This window comes from Prionailurus viverrinus, chromosome D4, assembly GCF_022837055.1.
Source record: "Prionailurus viverrinus isolate Anna chromosome D4, UM_Priviv_1.0, whole genome shotgun sequence".
NCBI classification, from domain to species: Eukaryota; Metazoa; Chordata; class Mammalia; order Carnivora; family Felidae; genus Prionailurus; species Prionailurus viverrinus.
The window spans coordinates 73,920,742-73,940,628 of record NC_062573.1 but is presented as its reverse complement, the minus strand read 5'-3'; the positions used below and the strand labels follow the sequence as shown (position 1 = coordinate 73,940,628).

General features: G+C 46.3%; 1 protein-coding gene across 2 annotated transcripts in view; it reads right to left on the bottom strand.

Annotated features, from left to right (window-relative positions):
• CEMIP2 (cell migration inducing hyaluronidase 2) overlaps positions 1 to 9,424 on the bottom strand; it is an 87,181-nt gene extending 77,757 nt beyond the window's left edge. Inside the window, exon 1 of one of the 2 annotated variants that reach the window (XM_047830773.1) lies at positions 9,307 to 9,424. The gene's annotated coding sequence lies outside the window, so the exon portion shown is untranslated. Of the gene's footprint in view, positions 1 to 8,228; positions 8,911 to 9,306 lie in introns of those variants that run through there. The other variant, XM_047830772.1, reaches the window with a different exon arrangement.
• Between the last annotated feature and the right edge of the window lie 10,463 nt (positions 9,425 to 19,887).

Here is a 19,887-nt window from a genome sequence, read left to right as displayed (position 1 = left end):
TAAAAATTATTTTTGGTCACTAAATATTGAGTCAGAATAAGCATTCTTTAAAGCAAAAAGAGGAGATACCAAGTAAAATGCGTGCATTTGTGATAACTGTGTACTTCTGGTGACTGCATAGTTTGAAATCCTATTTTTTCATCAAGTTTTATAAAAATGCAAAAAAATAAAAGCTAGGAGACATTTATATCTGCTTAGAAATTCACTTTTCAGAAAAAAAAAAAAGAAATTCACTTTTCAGTTAAGCTCTGCTCTCTTTGCTGGAATACTACAGTCAGGGAATAGTAGACCCCTAGAAAACAAAAGTTAACCAAAATACAAAGAGGTGGCTTATGTTAAAAACAACAAAACAATAAATACTGGGTTTATGGGCCTGCATGGAGGAAATTCAGATTAGCAAGCCAGCTACAATTTCACTAAAGTGGAGATATCCTCGGCAAATTACACTGGACTCTCCTGTTAAATATAGATCCCTCAAAACAAAGAGACTTATTTACGATATCTAACGCCCAAAACCGAACCAAGTGAACACTTTCGCGTCTTAAAGTTATAGAGGTGACCTTTAAGACATATCTTTAATTATATTCTTATAGTCCTCCCACTTACGCAAGATACAGGAGGCAGATGTCTGATTTTCCTGACACCACACACGCTCGTTAATCCCGTCTTTTCCAAATCTGTTAAGCATCTCCATGAAAAGCAAGGCTTGACCCCAAAGCCAAGATGGCTGACAGAGTGAAAAGGCTAAAGAACATTACCGTGGGCAACAAAAGGGAAGCAAAAGAGAAAAGACAGACCTTCAGACCAACAGGGGAGAAAGGCTGATAGTGAAGAATATCTCACACTCCTTACCCCGTCGAAAATAAATCTTAAAAGAGCAAAGTATGTAGGCCCTGGGTGGAAGGAAAGAACTAAGGGTAAACACAACAGGAGAAAGAACAAGGCTTCCACTTGGGAAGCTGGAGAAAGGAGAGGGTCAGTTTACCTCCCAGTCCTCTGCTCTTCACGTCTGTTTCTTTTTCCTGATGATTATTCCTCAGATTCCTTTTTCTCCTTAATCCTTTCTGTTGAAAAGCTTTCTCCCCTCCTTCCCAATGCTCCTTGGACCACCCCCCTTCGCCCTTATTCCCCACAGGCTGGGAGGACACAGCAGAGGCTTCCACCCTGCTGACAGTGAAGGATGGCTGCCAGAGGCACACAATGGCAGATGAAGGCGTGTCATCAGCCTTGCAGCTGGCCTTCGAAAGAAAGAACCGAAGCCAACGTCTGACCTGAGGGAGGCTGATTTAATTAAGGTTACGGCAAAGGGCACAACTGTCTGCAGGCTGCATTCTCCGCGAGCGCTGGGGACAAAGCTTGAAAATACTTCTCAGGAAGAAAGAGCCAAGAAAGTTATGTTGGCTAAAATGTTGAAAGGGAGGAAAAAAGTAAAGGCAACAGAGATAGGTTTGATAAACAAGCACAGATACACCAAAAGTCCATGATCCCCTGATACACAGACATCAAGATACAGGGACCATAGGAAGCATATAACGGGTATGTTTGGACATGCCTTTCAAACTACGAAATATCCCAGATGAATAATGAGATGCCCAGAGTGAAGTGATCTGGGGCCCCTCAATCCAGCATCAAAGCAAAGTTCCTACCAATGGCAGGACCAGGACCAGAATCCAAATGTCCTGTTTCTTTCACCGACAACCTCGAGCCTATTTTTAATACAATTTTCCCCACTGAGAGTAAAGGCTTGCCCAAGAGGAAAAACATTCAGGCTTGAGCATCTCTTATGAGACAAGGACTCTGCTAGATGACAGGGACCCAGTGGAGCACAAACAAACAAATTCTCTACCTTCAATGAGCTAAGAGCTCAGTGTTAGGGTGGAGGGTGTCAGGAGATGAGCCAAGTAAAGAAGTCATTACAATGCACGTGAAGCAGACACTGGGCTGGGGGGTTCTAAAGAGGTGATCGCCTGAGTTTATTAGATCTCAATGAATGGAATAGAGGTATATTTTTAAAAGCCCTGGCGAACTGACTTACCCAAATGCGTATCACCAGACTACTACTAATAGCTTCTTTTTGGATGTGCAAAGTGAAACCTACCACTGAACTCTGCCACTGAAATGACAACACACTATCCAACAATGACCACTATGTGGGGGAACCAACAGAAGTCTTTCATAGTGTCTGGAAGGCTTGCAGGCAGAGTGTTACCTACAGATGAGTGCCCGGCCGAAATAAAAACAGTCGCAGTGCCCGGTCTCCCAGGGCATGTGAAATCTAGGCCTGCCAAAGGGACCATATCACACCTCCTCCGGTCTCGATGTTCATCAAAACTCAACGGTGCCAGAGCGTCAGCAAGGAGGACCAGTGAATGAGCAATTACTCAGCACTAGAGCAGTGTTTAGACTTTGCACAGCAGAGCAGGGACAGAATACAGCCAGCAGCAGTGGGACAGGCAAACAGAGGCTACGTGATCAACTCAATGGCTGCAAACACAAGCAGGGAGCAAGAAGAAACACTTTAAGGTTAAAGCCAAGCTCAGACCACATGGGAAGTAGGCAGCGGGGGAAAGTTATCCGTGAGCTGACTGCACAATGTGAAGCACGACCACGTGGAGAGGACAGGCAGTATCTAAATCAGTCCAAGCACTTGGGAAAGCAGCTATTAACATTAATCAAAAGACATTATTAACATGCAGAAAAGACGATTCATCTTCCGTTTGGCCTTTCCAGCTATACCTTCACGCACACCCTACTTGCTCCCAACTGCTAGCTTCTCAACATCACTAGCCCTTCGTTTCTATCTCAGCATGTCCTCGGGGGGCTGGCGAATGACTGTCACCAAGTGCCCACTGAACAATTAAAGGTGTCTTTTGCACTAATGAAATATATTTTTTTAAATCCTCATATGAAGTTGATTTTATAGAGGTGGCGCTGGTGATACGAATAAACAATAAGAAGCGTGTTTTTTTACCACAATAAAAAAAAAAGACTCATTTTCCTCATTCCTTCTGAAACAGGAATCAGGCATTTGTCCTTGTGCTAAACTTAATCTTTCCACTCCCTAAAATGTTAATAATTAATTTTCCAACCCCAACCCCACTGTATGTGAAAAACGACTCATTCTGGAGGGAAGTGAGTCACCGTTAGTGAGGGCCACTGTAACAACAGAAGGTTGGCCGTCTCCAAGTACAAGCCAATAATTAGGCAAGAGCCCTCAAATCAATAACAATTTCTTACTCTCTGGGCAGACTTCATAACTAGACGTGACCAAGACATCTGGCTTGTGGTGGATGTTCATGTGTTTTAAGATACTTACATCAAATTCAGAGTCAATGGGGACCATTCTTTTTTCTCGGTGGCTCAGTATGGATCGTCTTAAATTGCAATCCTTTCGGGCAAAAACTTTCCAATCACACTTCTATGCAGTGTTAACACCATTTTAAAAACTTTATTAAAGCTAAGACTGCTACAAGATCCCTGAGGCAAACTTTTCATAACATAAAATCCCCAAATGTTGCCAAATTTTTACTTATTGTCCAAACTGAGATGGAGCCCTGATAAAATAAATATAAAAGGTTTATCACTTGTTACAACGTAATGAAAATAAGTGTCATGTTACAAGTCAGGCTACAAGGTTAGACTAATAACAATTTCAATGCAGATTTGCCTAACAGATCAAAGGACGGATTTCGGTGGGAGACAACAATTCCGTGTTTTTTAAGTCATACACAACGTCCCAGTCTGGGCCATTTTTTTTTTTTAAAGAGACATTTTAGTAAAGACCCTACGCTTCATTCGTCTTTGCACTGCTCACAGCAACCAGCACAGAGCCTTGCACATCTTAGGAATGCAATAAAATATTTGCTGAACATAGTTCCTGACAACCAACATTAATGGCTTCCCAAAGCAAACACAGGGAAAACAAAAGAACATGCCAACATATTTCTAATATACTTTTAACCTATGATTCACAACACAAATCTGAATGATGTTTCCAGGAACTTACTTCTTTTCAAAAATGTGCACTTCTACAATATTTTAAATTTGTGTACTATTAATGGAAAATGCAAGTAAAGCTAACATTATGGTTACATTTAGTTCCCTATTTGCCAGAAATGTATTACAAGTAACATCACCCCCACTGTGTGCATCATGTCATGTGTAGGTCCTCCCAAACAAAAAAGGTAGAGTATCTGCTTTAAAGCTGGGTGCAATGGGTTTCTCAGCCCAAATGCAAATCATTTCACCATTAAAACATTAAAATAACCAAATTGCTAACAAAACCAAACAGGAACTAATTAGAGTACATTAGAGGGGGGAAAAAAATGCTGACCGGAAACAGGGACAAAGGGGTTCTTGTCCCTGGCTCAGCCATTAATTTACTATATGACCTTACCTAATTAGTTAGCCTCTCTGAGTCTCAATTTCCTCATTTTAATATTATTTTTAAGGCCCTTTCAAACTACAGGCTAAGATTCAATATGTCCTGAAAATTGATTTACATTTGTACTGCTTCCCGCCCCAAGAAAATCACACTGAACTGATAGTTTGAAAAATGTGAGTATGGATTTCTATCAAAGGCAATTTATTACACTGTCAGATGAGCTTAAGTTCATTTCAAGTGGGGAGTAAGGCAAGTACGTTAAAGCAAGACGTGCTTACAGATTCAAGTTTCACCTAGACAGCGACTGTTTTGACTGTGAGAACAGCCTTTTCTTTAACAGCATCGTTGAAAATTACACCTCTTTATACATGGAGAAAACTAGTAAGGGTCATTTTCAGGATCTCGAAGATGCACATGCATGGCTTTTCCTTCCTTTTCCATATTCATCTTGTTAGGATAGAGGAAAGCAGAGGGGTTAGCTTGCCTTGGGAGACGGTGGAGGAACACGGCAGTTACAGAACAGCCCCAGACAAGCCCCTCTCAATCGAGGTGCTGTATGCACCAGCCCATCCTTCTAATTAGTGCTCACCACCTGAATGCAATGAGAAGATTTCCTGTGGCTGGCATGGGAAGCTGCCTGGACAAGTTGAGGAATGCCATATGACAATAACCAGCATAAAGTCTGAAGAATTGCACTCAAGATGGGATTCGGAACACTCTGGAAAGGGTCAACAAAATAGGAATCTGTCACTGGAGCCAGCTGGACTGAGTTATGATTCGGATCTCTTCATTGCTCTAAAAAGAAAATATTTTTGTTTGTTTTAAAGCTTTTTGTCTTTTGTTTTTTGGTTGTTTCGTTTTGGGGTTTTTTGTTTGTTTGTTTGTTTGTTTGTTTGTTTGTTTGTTTTTGAGAAAGACAGAGAGAGGGAGGGGCAGAGAGAGAAGAGAGAATCCCAAGTAGGCTCTGTGCTGTCACAGTAGAGCCCGATGAGGAGCTCAATCCCACGAACGTGGTATCATGACCTGAGCCGAAATCAAGAGCTGAACGCTCAAAGAACTTTTGGCTTTTCAAGCCACCCAGGCTAAAAGAACGTACCCTAAAAAGAACGTAGTTTGAAAGTACCTTGCGAGAGCAAACAGCACTAACTTGTATGGAACTTTAGTATATGCACAGCAAATTAAAGTTAAACCTGAAAGAATTCAATAAAATATGATTAAACTCATTCTACAGATGAACAAAGTGTGAAGAACGGGGGGATTTGGGCAGCCCAAAGGGTTAGCAAATGTCAGAGCTTCGCTTCAGACTGAACTCTGACTTCAAGTACTCCCATCTTTACATTTCAAAATGGTACCACTGACACCAGTGTTCTGTCCCTACTATTTCTGTCTGAATTTTGAAAATTTTAGTTTTCACCAAATTGCTTCCTTCCACCCACTGCTCCCAATCTGGTCCTCCTCTGGATTCTTAAAGGATTCTATGCATAATGCTCCCCACACTTACACACTTCCTGCACCTGTTTCCTTTCCTCTCAGCCTAGGCTCTTTCCTTTCAACGCAGAGACTGGCTCATCTTTCTTTACAGATGGAAGCCACACACAGGTGATCTTGGCTCCCTTGGACTTCCCAAGCTCTAACCACTCCATCCACCTCCCTCTGCCTGACAAGGTGGGCACTCGGACTGTTTCCAGAGGGCCTGACACGCAATGGGTGAACAAGAATTGTTAGTTGAATGCATGGTGGGTGGGTGATGCAATACTCCTCTTTTACAGCACTTTACAAGGTACACGTTTAAAACTTTACAAGGTACACGTTTACATACGGTATCCCATGTGAGTCTAAGACTGTGTATTTGATAATAATCCTCTAAATGCTCTCTTTCTGCACTGTGGTTCATCGTATCATCATTTGCAATTTCAGAACCCTGCCCAGGGGGCCAGAGCTGGTAAACAGTAGCCTTTCAACTTCGGAAATGGCCCACAACTACTTTACTTTCTAGTTGGTATTCTCACCATTCCCAAGAGAGCTTGGAAACAAGCTAGATGAGGTCTGTTGGAACAGGAATGAGGTGCCGTCCCCTGGTTTCCTGCCATGAAATCTGAGAGTCCTGAAAATCTGCAGGTTACAGGTTACATCAACAAAGGAGACTTTACTCAAACAATTCCGCCATGACAAAAGAAATCTAAACAAGCAAGGGGTAAGGATTTACTGATTCCACCTCCCTGTCCACACAGCCCGTGGCTTCTGTCACTGGCTGTTGAAACAGAACAGGTAGGTGATGATTCAAAATTCACTTCTAACCTTAATTTTCTGAGTCTGTAAACACACATTCGTCAGATAAACCAGCTTCACGAAGATTGAATTGAAAGCCAAAAGCAGACTTCCACCCACACAGACTCTGACCCTGCAGTGCAGGTTCACAGAAAGCTGACGGGAGGAACTTTAGTGTCGAGAATACAACACCACAAGGTACTACCCAGTGTTGACTAAGCAGAAGGGCTAGTCCACTGTCTTCTCCTTTGCCCAGAAAGGCTAACCCCAAAGAGCCCTTTGAATAGCTAATCAAAGGCACACAACTAGAGCATGATGCCCAGACCAATTTTGAAAATAGCAAGCTTCCTTCAAGGGTCAAAGATTAATAGCTCCATTTTTGCCAAACCAAAGAACCATAAGGCTAACTACGTGCGTTTCTAACACACCCGTTTCCAACAGGTATGTCTGGCTGCCCTGAGGCTTGAGGCCTCCCTCAGCTCAGGTGAAACTTCCTTCCATCCCATTTCCTCTAAATTCTTATTTTGCTCCTGAAAACATCTGCACACCCTGCAGTTACACAACAGGGCATCGCATGGTTGAAATGAAACCAGGAGAGTGGACACAAGCCGGTGAGGGGCTCCTGTGTGGAATGAAAGTTCTTAAAATTATTAAGCACTCCATCCTTAACCCCAGCTCCTGATGAAAGGAGACATACATCAAAGTCTGTTTTCCTAACCTTACGCAGAGAATTTAAGTGAGTGGTTTCCGCTCAACAGCGAGGTCTGGAGACAACCCTCAGCTGAGAGCATCCAGGGACATCAGGACCTCGGTTTTATTGCAAAGGATGTAGAAGCTGGCACTAACTACTGAATTCTGGGATCCTCACAGAGCGGGACGCCCCTCCTTTGCCAAGACCTCGCAACTCTGCAGAGGAAAGCTGGGCGTGGGGTCCAGGGCTTAGGCTATATTCCCCAGCTGTAAAGAAAGCTGCAAGCGATTTTTAAAGCCTCCCCTGACTTGAACTAACACAAAGCGGGGTAAGGGGTGTGGGGTGCACCAACCCAGGGGAACAGTAAAGAGACAAAGGTCACCCCAAACGCGTCCGCGCGCGCGCTGAAGCCCAGACTCTGCAATGCACATTCTATCAACCTTTCATCGTGGTCAGCTTCCTGTGGGGTTTATCCCCCACCCCCACCCCCACTCCCACCCTCTCCGGAAAGTTTGCGGCTGTTCACACCGACTTTCAAAGGTCCATTGTTTCCTCCCCCGTAAACGTAATGAAAAGAGAGACGGAAAGAAAGAAAATCGAGATGTGGTTCCCAGACCCTTTCTTGCGGAGAGGATTTACTCCGGGGGAGTCCGGTTACTCCCGAACCCGAGAGGAGGGAGCCCGGGAGAGGCGGTGCGAGGGGGGAGGGCGGGAGGGTGCTTCGGGGGGCGGGAGGATGTTTTCCATTTCGGCAGCAGCAGATGCCTAAATGCCAGGCCGCCGGGAGCCGCGGTGGTGCGCGGGGCCGCCGTCGGCGACCTCGCGGTGGCCCCAGCAGGCAGCTGGGGAGGCGGGGCGGGGGGCGGGGGACCCTTTGCTTCTTACCTTCCCCTCCCCCGCTTAGCGTCGGCTACTTCAGGTGCCTACACCGCGGTCCAAAGAGACGGAGCCGAGCTCCTAGCGTCCCCGGGTCCGGATCTTCTCTCCATGGCCAGAGAGCCCGGGGAGCCCCGCGCCCGCGCCCGCCGCCACCGCTGCTTTTATGCAACTGGCAGCCGCAGCCTCAGCCTGGAGGTGAAACACTCTCCTCCCGGGAATGACGCGCACTTCCCTCCGCCTCCGCCTCCTCCTCCTCCAGCCCCGACACTCGGGGGCAGGGGCCTCGGCTCGCTCGCTCGCTCCCGGAGCAGCCGCTCGGCTTTCTCCGCTCCTTCTCCGCGGGGAGGAAGAGAAGCTCGGCCCTGGCGGCGCGGGCCGGAGCGTCCCCGCGACGACGGGAGGAGGCGGCAGCGCGGGGCGGAGCGGGGTCCCGGGAGTCGCGCTTGTCCCTGGTCGGCGGGCGCCGCGGCTCGCGAGGGTCGCGCTCAGCCTCCGCCGGCCAGACAAGCCGCCCGGCTCTGCTGGGCCGAGGGCTGCGGATTGGGCGGGCGGGCGGGCGGACGGGACGCAGGAGGCGGGGGCAGAGGAGGGGCCTGCGGCCGGAGGAGGCGGTGGCCGCGCTGGGCTCCTCCCGCCGCCCGGCTCCGCGGGAGCTCGGGACCCGGCGCTGAGCGCGTCCGGCCGCGGCTGCAAGCTCCTGCTGGGCTCGGCGGACCCTGAGCCGGCGCCCCCGCCACCTCGCGGCTGAGCCCGACCGCGAGCCCCTCTCACCCGCGGCTGGACCTGACAATGGGCTCCCATCACCCCCCCCCCCCCCGCCCCCGGCGGAACCTGCTCGCGCATCTGGTCCTGGCCGAGCCTGACACTGCGCCCCCATCACTCCGCGGCTAAGCTGGACACTGCACCCCCATCGCCTCCCGGCTGAGCCCTGGCTGCGCCCCAACACCCCTCGGCTGAGCTGGACTCCGAGCGCCCTCATCGCTCCCGGCTGAGCCACACTCGGAACCTCATCATCCCCAAAGGGACTTCCAGAACTCCCGAAAATTTTCTGCGCGTTCCGCCGGCGCAGCGCGGCCGCCCCCACCTGGCCAGCCACGCGCGCCGGGTTCTTAGCCCTTTCCGAAGACACCGCCCGCTCTCTGCCTCAAGACAGCTCCTCGGGCAGCTCGGAGCGGCCGGGGCAACCGGCCCTCCAGCCAGAATAAATAGAACGACGTTTCCCCACGCCCCCTGCCCACGCCACTCTGGAGTGGCTGCGGCTTGCGGGAGTGGCGCTCTGCAAGCCACTCCCCGGCCCACCCCAACGCCCCTGGACCTCTCTATGTATGGACTCCTGCTCCGGAGCTGGAGGAGCTCCAGCTGCCACCTCCCCGCCCCTCGCTGGAGCTGCTCCCACCGAGCACAAGTCTGGTCTCCGGCGGAGGGCGCCGCCGGGGCTTGGTCAGTCAGACCCACGAGGTCCCCGGCTGGTGACAGCAGCGGCCCTGCCCAATCCAGGCAGTCGTCACCTCTGTTTAATTCGGAACTGGAGGTTGTCCCGACGGGGAACTCTTTCAGCGAGTCCTGGACAGATAGGAGTGTTCGGATTTCAGGGTTGCCCTTCCCCGCCGCCCCCCACCCCCCGCCCCGCCGTTTTAATGACACCTCAGTCATGTAACCATGATACACCCAGCGGGCGGGAAAGGGAATTTCCCCATTTCCATGAGTTAGGTTCAGGAATTTGTAGAAATCAAAGTTTCCAAATTTCGGCTGATAACATTCTCCTGCCGCACTTTGAAAAATTAGGATTGCCAAACTTGCCGCCACCTACTGAATCAGAGGTGACTGGAAGACTCGAGTTTGAGAAACAGCGCTACAGAGCATCCGCGAATGACTTAAGACTTTGGGGGGCGCGGGGGCGCCTGGATGGCTCAGTCGGTTAAGTGTCCGACTTCAGCTCAGGTCACGATCTCACGAACCGTGAGTTCCCCCCCCCCCCCCCCCCCGCGTCAGGCTCTGTGCTGACAGTGTAGACCCTAGAGCCTGCTTCGGATTCTGTCTCCGGCTCTCTCTGCCCCTGCCCCGCTTGTGCTCTCTCTGTCTCTAAAATAAATAAACATTAATTAAAACTTTGGAAGGATGCCTCCAAAACAGCAACACGGTCCAATCCAACAGGGTCCAGTGCTAAGATCTTAATGCAACTACCCAACTTTGGATGCCACTGTTCCTTCTGGGAGAGGGAGGAAGGTTCTTGAAATAAGGCAGATGATTTTGAGTGACAAACTGGAAGGGAGGAAGGGCTGTTTTCGTGATCAAAGGTGAAATGTTTGGGACTATGCCTTATGAAGACAGGATAGGAAATGTGTCACCCTGTGTCCTAAGCTGAAAAATACCCCCCTCTCCCCACCCAGAGATTTCAGACCCTAATCACCAGAACCCGGAAGTGTTCCTTTATATGGAAACAGGGTCTCTGCAGTGGGATTAAATTAAAGATCTTGAGTCAGGGGGTTGTCCTGGGTTCTCAGGGTGAGCCCTCAGTGCAATCACATGTATCCTTATGAAAGGAAGGCAGACAGGAGATGATGTGAGCATGTAAGCAGATGCAGCCGCAGTCAAGGAGCACCAGCAGCCACCAGAAGCAGAAAGAGGCAAGGAAGGATTCTCCCCTGGAGCCTCCTGGGGTAAGGGAGTCTTGCCCACTCCTTGATATCAGACTTCCAGCCTCCAGGAGCATGAGAGAATAAATTTCTGTTGTTTTAAGCCACCGAGTGTGTGGTAACGTGTTATAGGAGCCACAGGAAACAAATGTATCCTACGACCTGCACAGGGCCAACTTTATATTATAATGCCCATTATCTGGGGCTCCTGGATGGCTCAGACGGTTAAGCGTCTGACTCTGCTCAGGTCATGATCTCACAGTTCCTGAGTTTGAGCCCCACACTGGGCTCTGTGCTGACAGCTCAGAGCCTGGAGCCTGCTTCCAATTCTGTGTCTCCCTCTCTCCCTGCCCCTGCCCCCCCCCCCTCACTCTGTCTCCGTCTCAGAAATAAACATTAAAAAAACATTTTTTTTAATGCCCATTCTCTGAATGTTTATTAAGTGCCAGGCGCTTTGCTTGGAGTCTGAATATGTTACTCAATTTAATCCTCTCCCAAATTGTTATTCCAGTTTTAGACACGAGGATACTAGGACTCAAAGTTAAGGGAACCTGCCGCACAGCAAGAGTCCATTGGAATCAGGCCTGCCAAGCACTCAAGCATTAAAAATAGCAATTAAAAAATCACATAAACTGTTTTCATGGAAGGTTTGGTTTTAAAGAGGTTTTACTTCCAGAACCTATACCTGTTGTCAAAACCAAAGGAAATGGATGTCAATATCCAGGAAAGCTGTGCAGGGAAAGAGGTGGGCTGGTGGCGGGGATTGTAGGGGATTCTGTATCTTCTGCTCAATATTGTTGCGAACCTAAAAATGCTCTACGGGAGCCTGGATGGCTCAATCTGTTGAGTGGTTGAGCACCACACTTCAGCTCAGGTCATGATCTCGTGGTCATGGCAGCCCAGAACCTGCTTTGGATCCTCTGTCCACCGTTCTCTCTGCCCTTTCCCTTGCCCCTCCCCTGCTCACACACTCTCTCTCAAAAACTGAATAAACATTTAAAAATTTTACAAATTAAAAATAAATAAAACTGCTCTAAATAAAGCCTATTGGGGGGCACCTGGCTAGTTCAGTCAGTAGAGCACATGACTCTTAACCTCAAGGTTCTAAGTTTGAGCCCCATGTTGGGTGTAGATATTACTTAAAAATAAATTTTTTCATGATAAAAATTAAAAAATAAAGTCTACTGACCAAAAAAAAAAAAAGAGGGCACTGAATCTTTGTGTAGCTGACCATTGAGAATTTTACAAACTTTTGTTCTTGGATATTTATCAGGAACATGAAAAATCAAAGGTTCTTGAAATAAAGCAGATGGTTCTGAAACTACAGATAGTCCCCAACTTACAGTGGTTGGACTTAATTGTTCAACTTGACGATGATGTGAATGTGAAATGCACGCAGTAGAAAATATACTTCAGATTTCCGGTTTGGATCTGTTCCTGGTCCAGCCATAAGCGGTATGAGACTCTTCCAAGATGCCAGGCAGTGACAGGGAGCCGTAGCTCTGTGTCAGCCCGGCCATCATGAGGGTGAACAACTGATACACTCAAACCATCCTGTACCCAGACAGCCTTTCTGTTTTTCACTTTCAATACACTATTCAACACGTTACATGAGATATTCAACACTTTAGTATAAAGTAGGTTTTGTGTGAGATGATTTTGCCCAACTATAGACTAATGTGGGTGTTCTGAGCCCGTTTAAGGTGGGCTAGGCTAAGCTGTGCTCTTGGGTAGTTGAGGTGTACTAAATGCACTTTTGACTGGAGATATTTTCAACCTACAGGAGGTTTGTTCAGACGTAACCCCATTGTGAGTTGAGGGAGATCTGTAATGTGAAAGGAAGTCACACCGGAGACCAAACAAAGTGAGAGGCCACAGACTTCTCTGGTCAATGGAATTGATGTTGTCCTGGATCGGGTTCCCAAGGAAGCAGGCTCTGAGACAGAGGAGCAAGATGTTCGTTTAAAAACGTCCATGAGGTCAACACCTTTGGAGGGAGGGACAGGAAGCAGGATGGGACAGAGGGAAAAGTTGAGCTGCAATGTGAACCCAGCAACAGGCTCGGCCAACCTCCCCTGGGGGCCCTGGAGCCCGCATGGCCCTTCTGAATTTTTGCACCCAGATGGCCGGACCTTTATATAGCCTCCTGAATTAGTCATTGGATGTGGTGCATCCTGGGAAGTTGCAAGACCTTGGGCAAGGCAGCTCAGCAGCCGAGGCAGTCCTGAGAAGGATCACTGCCAATAACCCTCATTACGGGGCAGCACATCCTCCCTTGAAGGCAGATCGGGTGGTCATATCTCTATGTCACGTACTCCCTCAGGATGTGACACCCTCACTGTTGTTCTGTCCTTTCCATATGAGGGGGGGAAAGTCCCAGGATGAGTGAGATGTTCCTTTGATGTCTTTTCATATGTGCTCTTCATGATGGTGGTGCTCACTGTGTTGAGGCACGATAGCGAATTGGCCAAGAGTGAGGGGCCTTCAGTCAGGTGGCCTGGGTTAGAACCATGGTCCATGGCTCAGTGGCAGTATAACTTTGGACCAGTAGCCAAGTCTCTCTGTGCCTGTGTCTTCATTTAAAAATGGGAATAGGGGCACCTGGCTGGCTCAGTTAATAGAGCATGTGACTCTTGATCTTGGGGTTGTTAAGTTTGAGACTCATATTGGGTGCAGAACTTTGAATGAATGAATGGATGGATGGATGGATGAATACTACTGAGCCCATGCAGGTGTTATGAGAATTTATTATGATAATGTTATAGGGGGTTTAGCTGCACACCCCATAAGTCCTCGGCGCACTGTGCCATCGGTGCCTCTGGCCATCTCTTCTTTGGCCTTCCACAACTGGCTAAATTAGAATCTTCTATCATTACACTCACTACGACTTCCTCCATGGGGATTGGAAAGTGAGTGCGCTAAGATCCAGGCCAGAGGTGAAGATCATGAGAAACATACGTGGATCATTACCTAAAGGAAGCTGGAGCTTTCATTTTAATGGCGAGAAACAACGACCACACTTCAAACATGCCTCATTCTTTCAACCTCTCCGGCCCCGTATGCACTTTCCTTTCCCCATCTCTCTGAAATGCCAGTTCTCCCACTCTGTACCCTGGCTGGCCCATCCCTTATCACACACGCCACTGTCCTTTTCATTTTGTGAACTAGATCAAATGTGACCCTCTTCCTGAACCACTCTAGGATCATTCGGGACCTCCACTCAGCTCCGAGGGCTCTATCCACACCTGCTACAACTCTAGCAGCCCTGCGTCCTGATTATTAAGTACGTCCTACCCCCAGCCATCCCCATCCTGCCCCCTTCCCTGCAGCTGGTAAACTGGGCACCTGAAGATTCAGCACGCCACGCCTCTCTGCCCTTCCTACCCTCTTCCGTGGGCCTCTTGTCTACGCTTGGCTCCGAACATTCCCTTCTGCTCTGAAGGCTCAGAAATTCAAGATGGAGCCTCACCTTTATTTATCTATCTATCTACCTATCTTTTTTAGTAATCTCTACACCCAACATGGGGCTCTAACTCACCATCCTGAGATCAAGAGCCACATGTTATTCTGACTGAGACAGCCAGGCACCCCAAACCTCATTTGTTTTTCAGTCCTAAGAGTCTAGCGGTGTTTGCAGAGTGATGCTGCCTGCTGTATGGATGACAAAGGAGTCCACAGGGCCCTTCAGGAGAGGGGAGAGGATCAAACACCACGATCTGGAAACCTGTACACCTCTGCGTTCAGCATTTTAGTGCCTCTGCATGGTTTGTATTTTTCAGCTCCAAACCCTTTTAAGGCAGAATCTCGCTTAACTACCAGCCACTCTTCCCCTTTCTGTTTCCCCCCAGGCTGTTAGAAATTAATTCCCACAAACAGCGTTTCATTCTGTGAGGGTCTGAACAGATCGTCTTTAAATCTCACTTTTCTGTTCATACTTGTTCCCTGCTACATTTAGTGTACAGGCTTGGAAATTATTCTCCAGGTGACTAATGCTTCTCCAGAAAGGTGTTGATATGCTGTTTGCCATCCTCACCTTAATTAAAAGTCTTAGAAGAATTTTCCTCCGCTGACCGAGTGCAATAACATTACGGAATGTTAGTGTGACCTTTCTCCGCTGGGCTACAGCTGAGTGTCTACAAAACCATCTTTTCTTTCTTTATGTCCTTGCATCCAACTAAGCTCATTCTCACATTTCATCAGCTTGTCATGAAGACAGTATGCTTCCAGTTAAACTCTCTGGATACTTGCTTTAAAGTATGATGTAAGCAATTCTGATATAGCTTAAACTCTGACACGGTTTTTTCAGAGAGAGGAGAAACACTTATTTACTTAATTTTCAGCCTCTGCAATCTATCAGGTAAGTAGGAATGAAACCTCTTTTCTTTTTTTTAATTAAAAAAAATTTTTTTTAATGTTTATTTATTTTTGAGACAGAAACAGAGCATGAGCAGGGAAGGGGCAGAGAGAGAGGGAGACACAGAATGTGAAGCAGGCTCCAGGCTCTGAGCTGTTAGCACAGAGCCCGACGCGGGGCTCGACTGTGAGATCATGACCGGAGCCGAAGTCGGACGCTCAACCGACTGAGCCACCCAGGCGCCCCGCCTCTTTTCTTTTTCTTATTTGAAAACACAATCTTCCCCTCTGAAAAAAGTGATGTTCCATCCTGATTCCCATGCCATATGTTCAAAATGTGCACAAAATCCTTTTAAGTTATATACTATCTCTATATAGGTGGTTTTGCTTTGCTGTGAGACATCTCACTTCACAGGTGAAGACCCCATCCTTGAAAAGAGAAATGAGTTACCTGATATCAGTCAGCTAGAATAAAGTTGCTACTGTAACATATTTGGTGTCAAGATTTTCTTCTACCAGGTCTAAGATATATGAAGTATTGCCATCACTGTCTTATAAATTTGCTGTATGTATGAAGATTACATGATAAATGTAAATGGAAGAAATACACATGAGAAATGTACCACCTTTTTGTCATATACACAAATGGATGTGTACTGAAAGGATTTAAATAGCCAATTAGTATAAGAACTGAGAAAGCTGATTATGTATACAGTAAGCTATTTAAAATAATACCAACATCCTGGGGCACCTGACTGGCTCAGTCAGTAGAACATCTGACTCTTGATCTGGGAATTGTGAATTGAAGCCCCATGTTGGGCATAGAGCCTACTAAAAACTAAAAGTAAAAAATTAAAATTGTCTTTAAAAAACAAAATAAATAATACCAGCATCCCGAAATCATGCATTATCTCCTGGGTTTTATCCCTTCCTTCCTGTTCTTCCCTTCCAGGCAGTCAGAAATATAAGCCCACTGCACCCTGAAAGATTAAGAATCCTGTGTATTCTTCAAAGAAGCATAATTAGAAAGGAGAAGCAAGATTAGGAACACTTTACCTGCAAAAATTCATAGCTGTCAAATTCCCCAAAATATATTGTATAAAAGCTCCCATGCATTTTCCATAGTTACAAATAAAAACTAACATACAAGAAAAAGAAAATAATAGATCCCTGCAGTCTCGGGGGCCATTTGGGTGACAAAACAGCTCTTCAGGAAACTTGAAGTCACCAGTGATTTGAAAATCAACAGTTAACAACTTGTCAGAAGTTACTATCAGCCTACCCCAATTCCACAAATCTCTTTTGTGACATTTCCACATTCCTTTCTAAAGAAATGAACATGAAACTATTTTGAAAGATAATCAAGATTACTTGAGGCAGGGGCACCTGGGTGGCTCATTCAGTTAAGCGTCTGACTCTTAGGCTCAGATCATGATCTCCCAGTGTGTGGGTTCAAGACCCACATCAGGCTCCATGCTGCAGACAGTGCGGAGCCTGCTTGAGATTCTGTCTCACTCCCCCCACCTCTCTTAAAATAAATGAAGTTAAGAAAAAAAAAAATCTCTAGATGCACATTGCTAAACTCCAGGCATTTCAAAAACGCTTAAAAAAAAAAAAAAAAGAAAAAGGTTCTTGAGACAAAGGACAAATACTGTATGATTCCACTTATATGAAGTGCCCAGAATAATCAAATATCAAATCCACAGAGACAGAAAGTAGAATGGTGGTTGCCAGGGGCGGGAGGAGAGGGACCGTGTTGCTATTTAATAGATGCAGAGTTTCAGTTTGGGAAGATGGAAAAGTTGTAAAGACGGACAGTGGTGGTGGTTGTACAACAATGCAAATGTACTTAAAGCCACTGAACCTCACACTTTAAAACGACTAAAAGGGTAAATTTTATGTTGCCGCAGGAAAAAAAAATTACTTGAAATATTGTAGACTAACAAAATCATCAATATTTCCCAAGTTTGCAATAGTATAATGGAAAAAAATGACAAAAGTAGAAAAACCCGATTTTATGTTCCATTTGGATGTAAGAATTTATTGCACCTTTAAACTGAACATTGTTTTCAGAAAACTACTGTTAAAATGCACTACAAGGTGGGGCTGCCTGGCAGGCTGGACGGGTGGTGCCTGTGGCTCTTGATCTCAGGGTCATGAGTTTGAGTCCCACACTGGGTGTGGAGATTATTTCAAACATGAATGAATGAATGAATGAATGAATGAATAATGTACTACAAGGTGCTTAAAAATGGAGGGAGAAATTTCAACCTTTTCACGATCACCTCAATGCAAGTTCTCTTTCTTTCTTTCTTTCTTTTGTATTTTCTTCAACATGCATTTTATTTTTTTTTTTAATTATATTTTCTATTTTTTAAAATTTACATCCAAATTAGTTAGCATATAGTGCAACAATGATTTCAGGAGTAGATTCCTTAGTGCCCCTTACCCATTTAGCCCACCACCCCCCACACAACCCCTCCAGTAACCCTCAGTTTGTTCTCCATATTTATGAGTCTCTTCTGTATTGTCCCCCTCCCTGTTTTTATATTATTTCTGTTTCCCTTCCCTTATGTTCATCTGTTTTGTCTCTTAAAGTCCTCATATGAGTGAAGTCGTATGATTTGTGTCTTTCTCTGACTAATTTCACTTAACATAATACCCTCCAGTTCCATCCACGTAGTTGCAAATGGCAAGATTTCATTCTTTTTGATTGCCAAGTAATACTCCATTGTATATATATGCCACATCTTCTTTATCCATTCATCCATCGGTGGACATTTGGGCTCTTTCCGTACTTTGGCTATTGTCGATAGTGCTGCTATACATGTCAGGGAGCATGTGTCCCTTCGAAACAGCACACCTGTATCCCGTGGATCAATTGCTGGGTCGTAGGGTGGTTCTATTTTTAGTTTTTTGAGGAACCTCCATACTGTTTTCCAGAGTGGCTGCACCAGCTTGCATTCCCATCAACGCAAATTTTCTTTTGTAAATGAGCTGAACACAGCTAAGGAAACTCAAAGCTCAGTTGTTTATTTAACAAATATTAATTGTTGGTCAGCGTGCCAAACACCGACAGATATTGGAGGTGAGACAGCACAGCCAATGTACTTGGTAGGAGTTCCTCTCTCTCACAGAAGGAAATTGACAAGTTAACCAGTATGCAAATGATAATACAGATTGTGGGGGCACCTGGGTGGCTCAGTCGGTTAAGCATCTGACTTCGTCTCATGTCATAGGTCACGATCTCACAGTCTGTGAGTTTGAGTCCCCTGTCGGGCTCTGTACTGACAGCTCGGAGCCTGGAGCCTGCTTCAGATTCTGTCTCCCTCGCTCTCTGCCCCTCCCCCACTCGCACTTCGTCTCTCTCTCTCTCTCTCTCTCTCAAAAATAAAATAAAAACAGATTGTGATAAACTCTTTAAAGGACATAAAATTATGAATAATGAGTAGGGCAGAAGGCATTGATGGCCCTCAATGAACCACATTCCCAGCATTCATGCTCCTGTGAGGTCCCCTCCCACACTGACTCTGGACATGGCCATGTGACTTGCTTTGCCCAATGCGACAATGGTGGGGTGTTGTAAGCAGAGGCTTCAAAAGTGCTTGCACAAGTTGTTGGGTTGAGGTGGAAGATGGAGAATTTAAGATAATATGGTCAGGGAATATAAAGACAGTGGTAGTTAAGATCTAAAGGATGTTAATCTTTTTTTTTTTTTTTTTTTTTTTTCCAATGTTTTTATTTATTTTTGGGACAGAGAGAGACAGAGCATGAACGGGGGAGGGTCAGAGAGAGGGAGACACAGAATCCGAAACAGGCTCCAGGCTCCGAGCCATTAGCCCAGAGCCTGACGCGGGGCTCGAACTCACGGACCGTGAGATCGTGACCTGGCTGAAGTCGGACGCTTAACCGACTGCGCCACCCAGGCGCCCCAAGGATGTTAATCTTAAGAACAAAAGTTTGAAAAGGAAAATAAATTATGATGGTAAAAAAGGAAGGACCAAGGTAGGTGAAGCCCTGAGGACTGGGAATCCAGGCTGGGAATATTGTGGACCCAGGAGAGACCAATGGTGAACTTTGTGCATAATTTTGGCTTGGACTGGTCTTATCCAGATACTAAATAAATCAAAAGAAGAAGTCATTAAGGTTCAAGAACTTTCTGGATAGATTCCTTGCTTTACATAGAAATATTAAAAAGGTGCATAGCTGAAAATAAGCAACAGTTTTAAGAAGGCCAGGCAGCTTTTGCTTTTATGTCCTTGGAAGCCTTGAGTTACCATGTTAAAATCTGACTACCTGCTGGAGAAGCCACATGTAGAGAGAGTTGTGCCTTCACTCTCTCTAAACTGAGAGACTGTGTGTGGGGAAAGAGGACCCAAGATGCAGTGAGAAAGAAGACACAGCCATCTCGGTATCCCAGCTGAGTTCAGCCCCACCTGCCCCAGCCAATAAATGCAGGCATATGAGGGACCCCTGACAAGAACAGCAGAGCAACTGCCCAGCTGAGCCCAAACCAGATTTCAAAATTATGAGCCAATGAAATAGTTTTTATTTTAAGCCACTAAGTTTGGGGTGGATACTATGCAGCAAGAAAACACCTCAACCAGTGGTTCTAGACGGGGGCAGTGAGAAACTCTGATCTGCACAGAGGGTGTAAGTTTTTACGATTTTTTAAA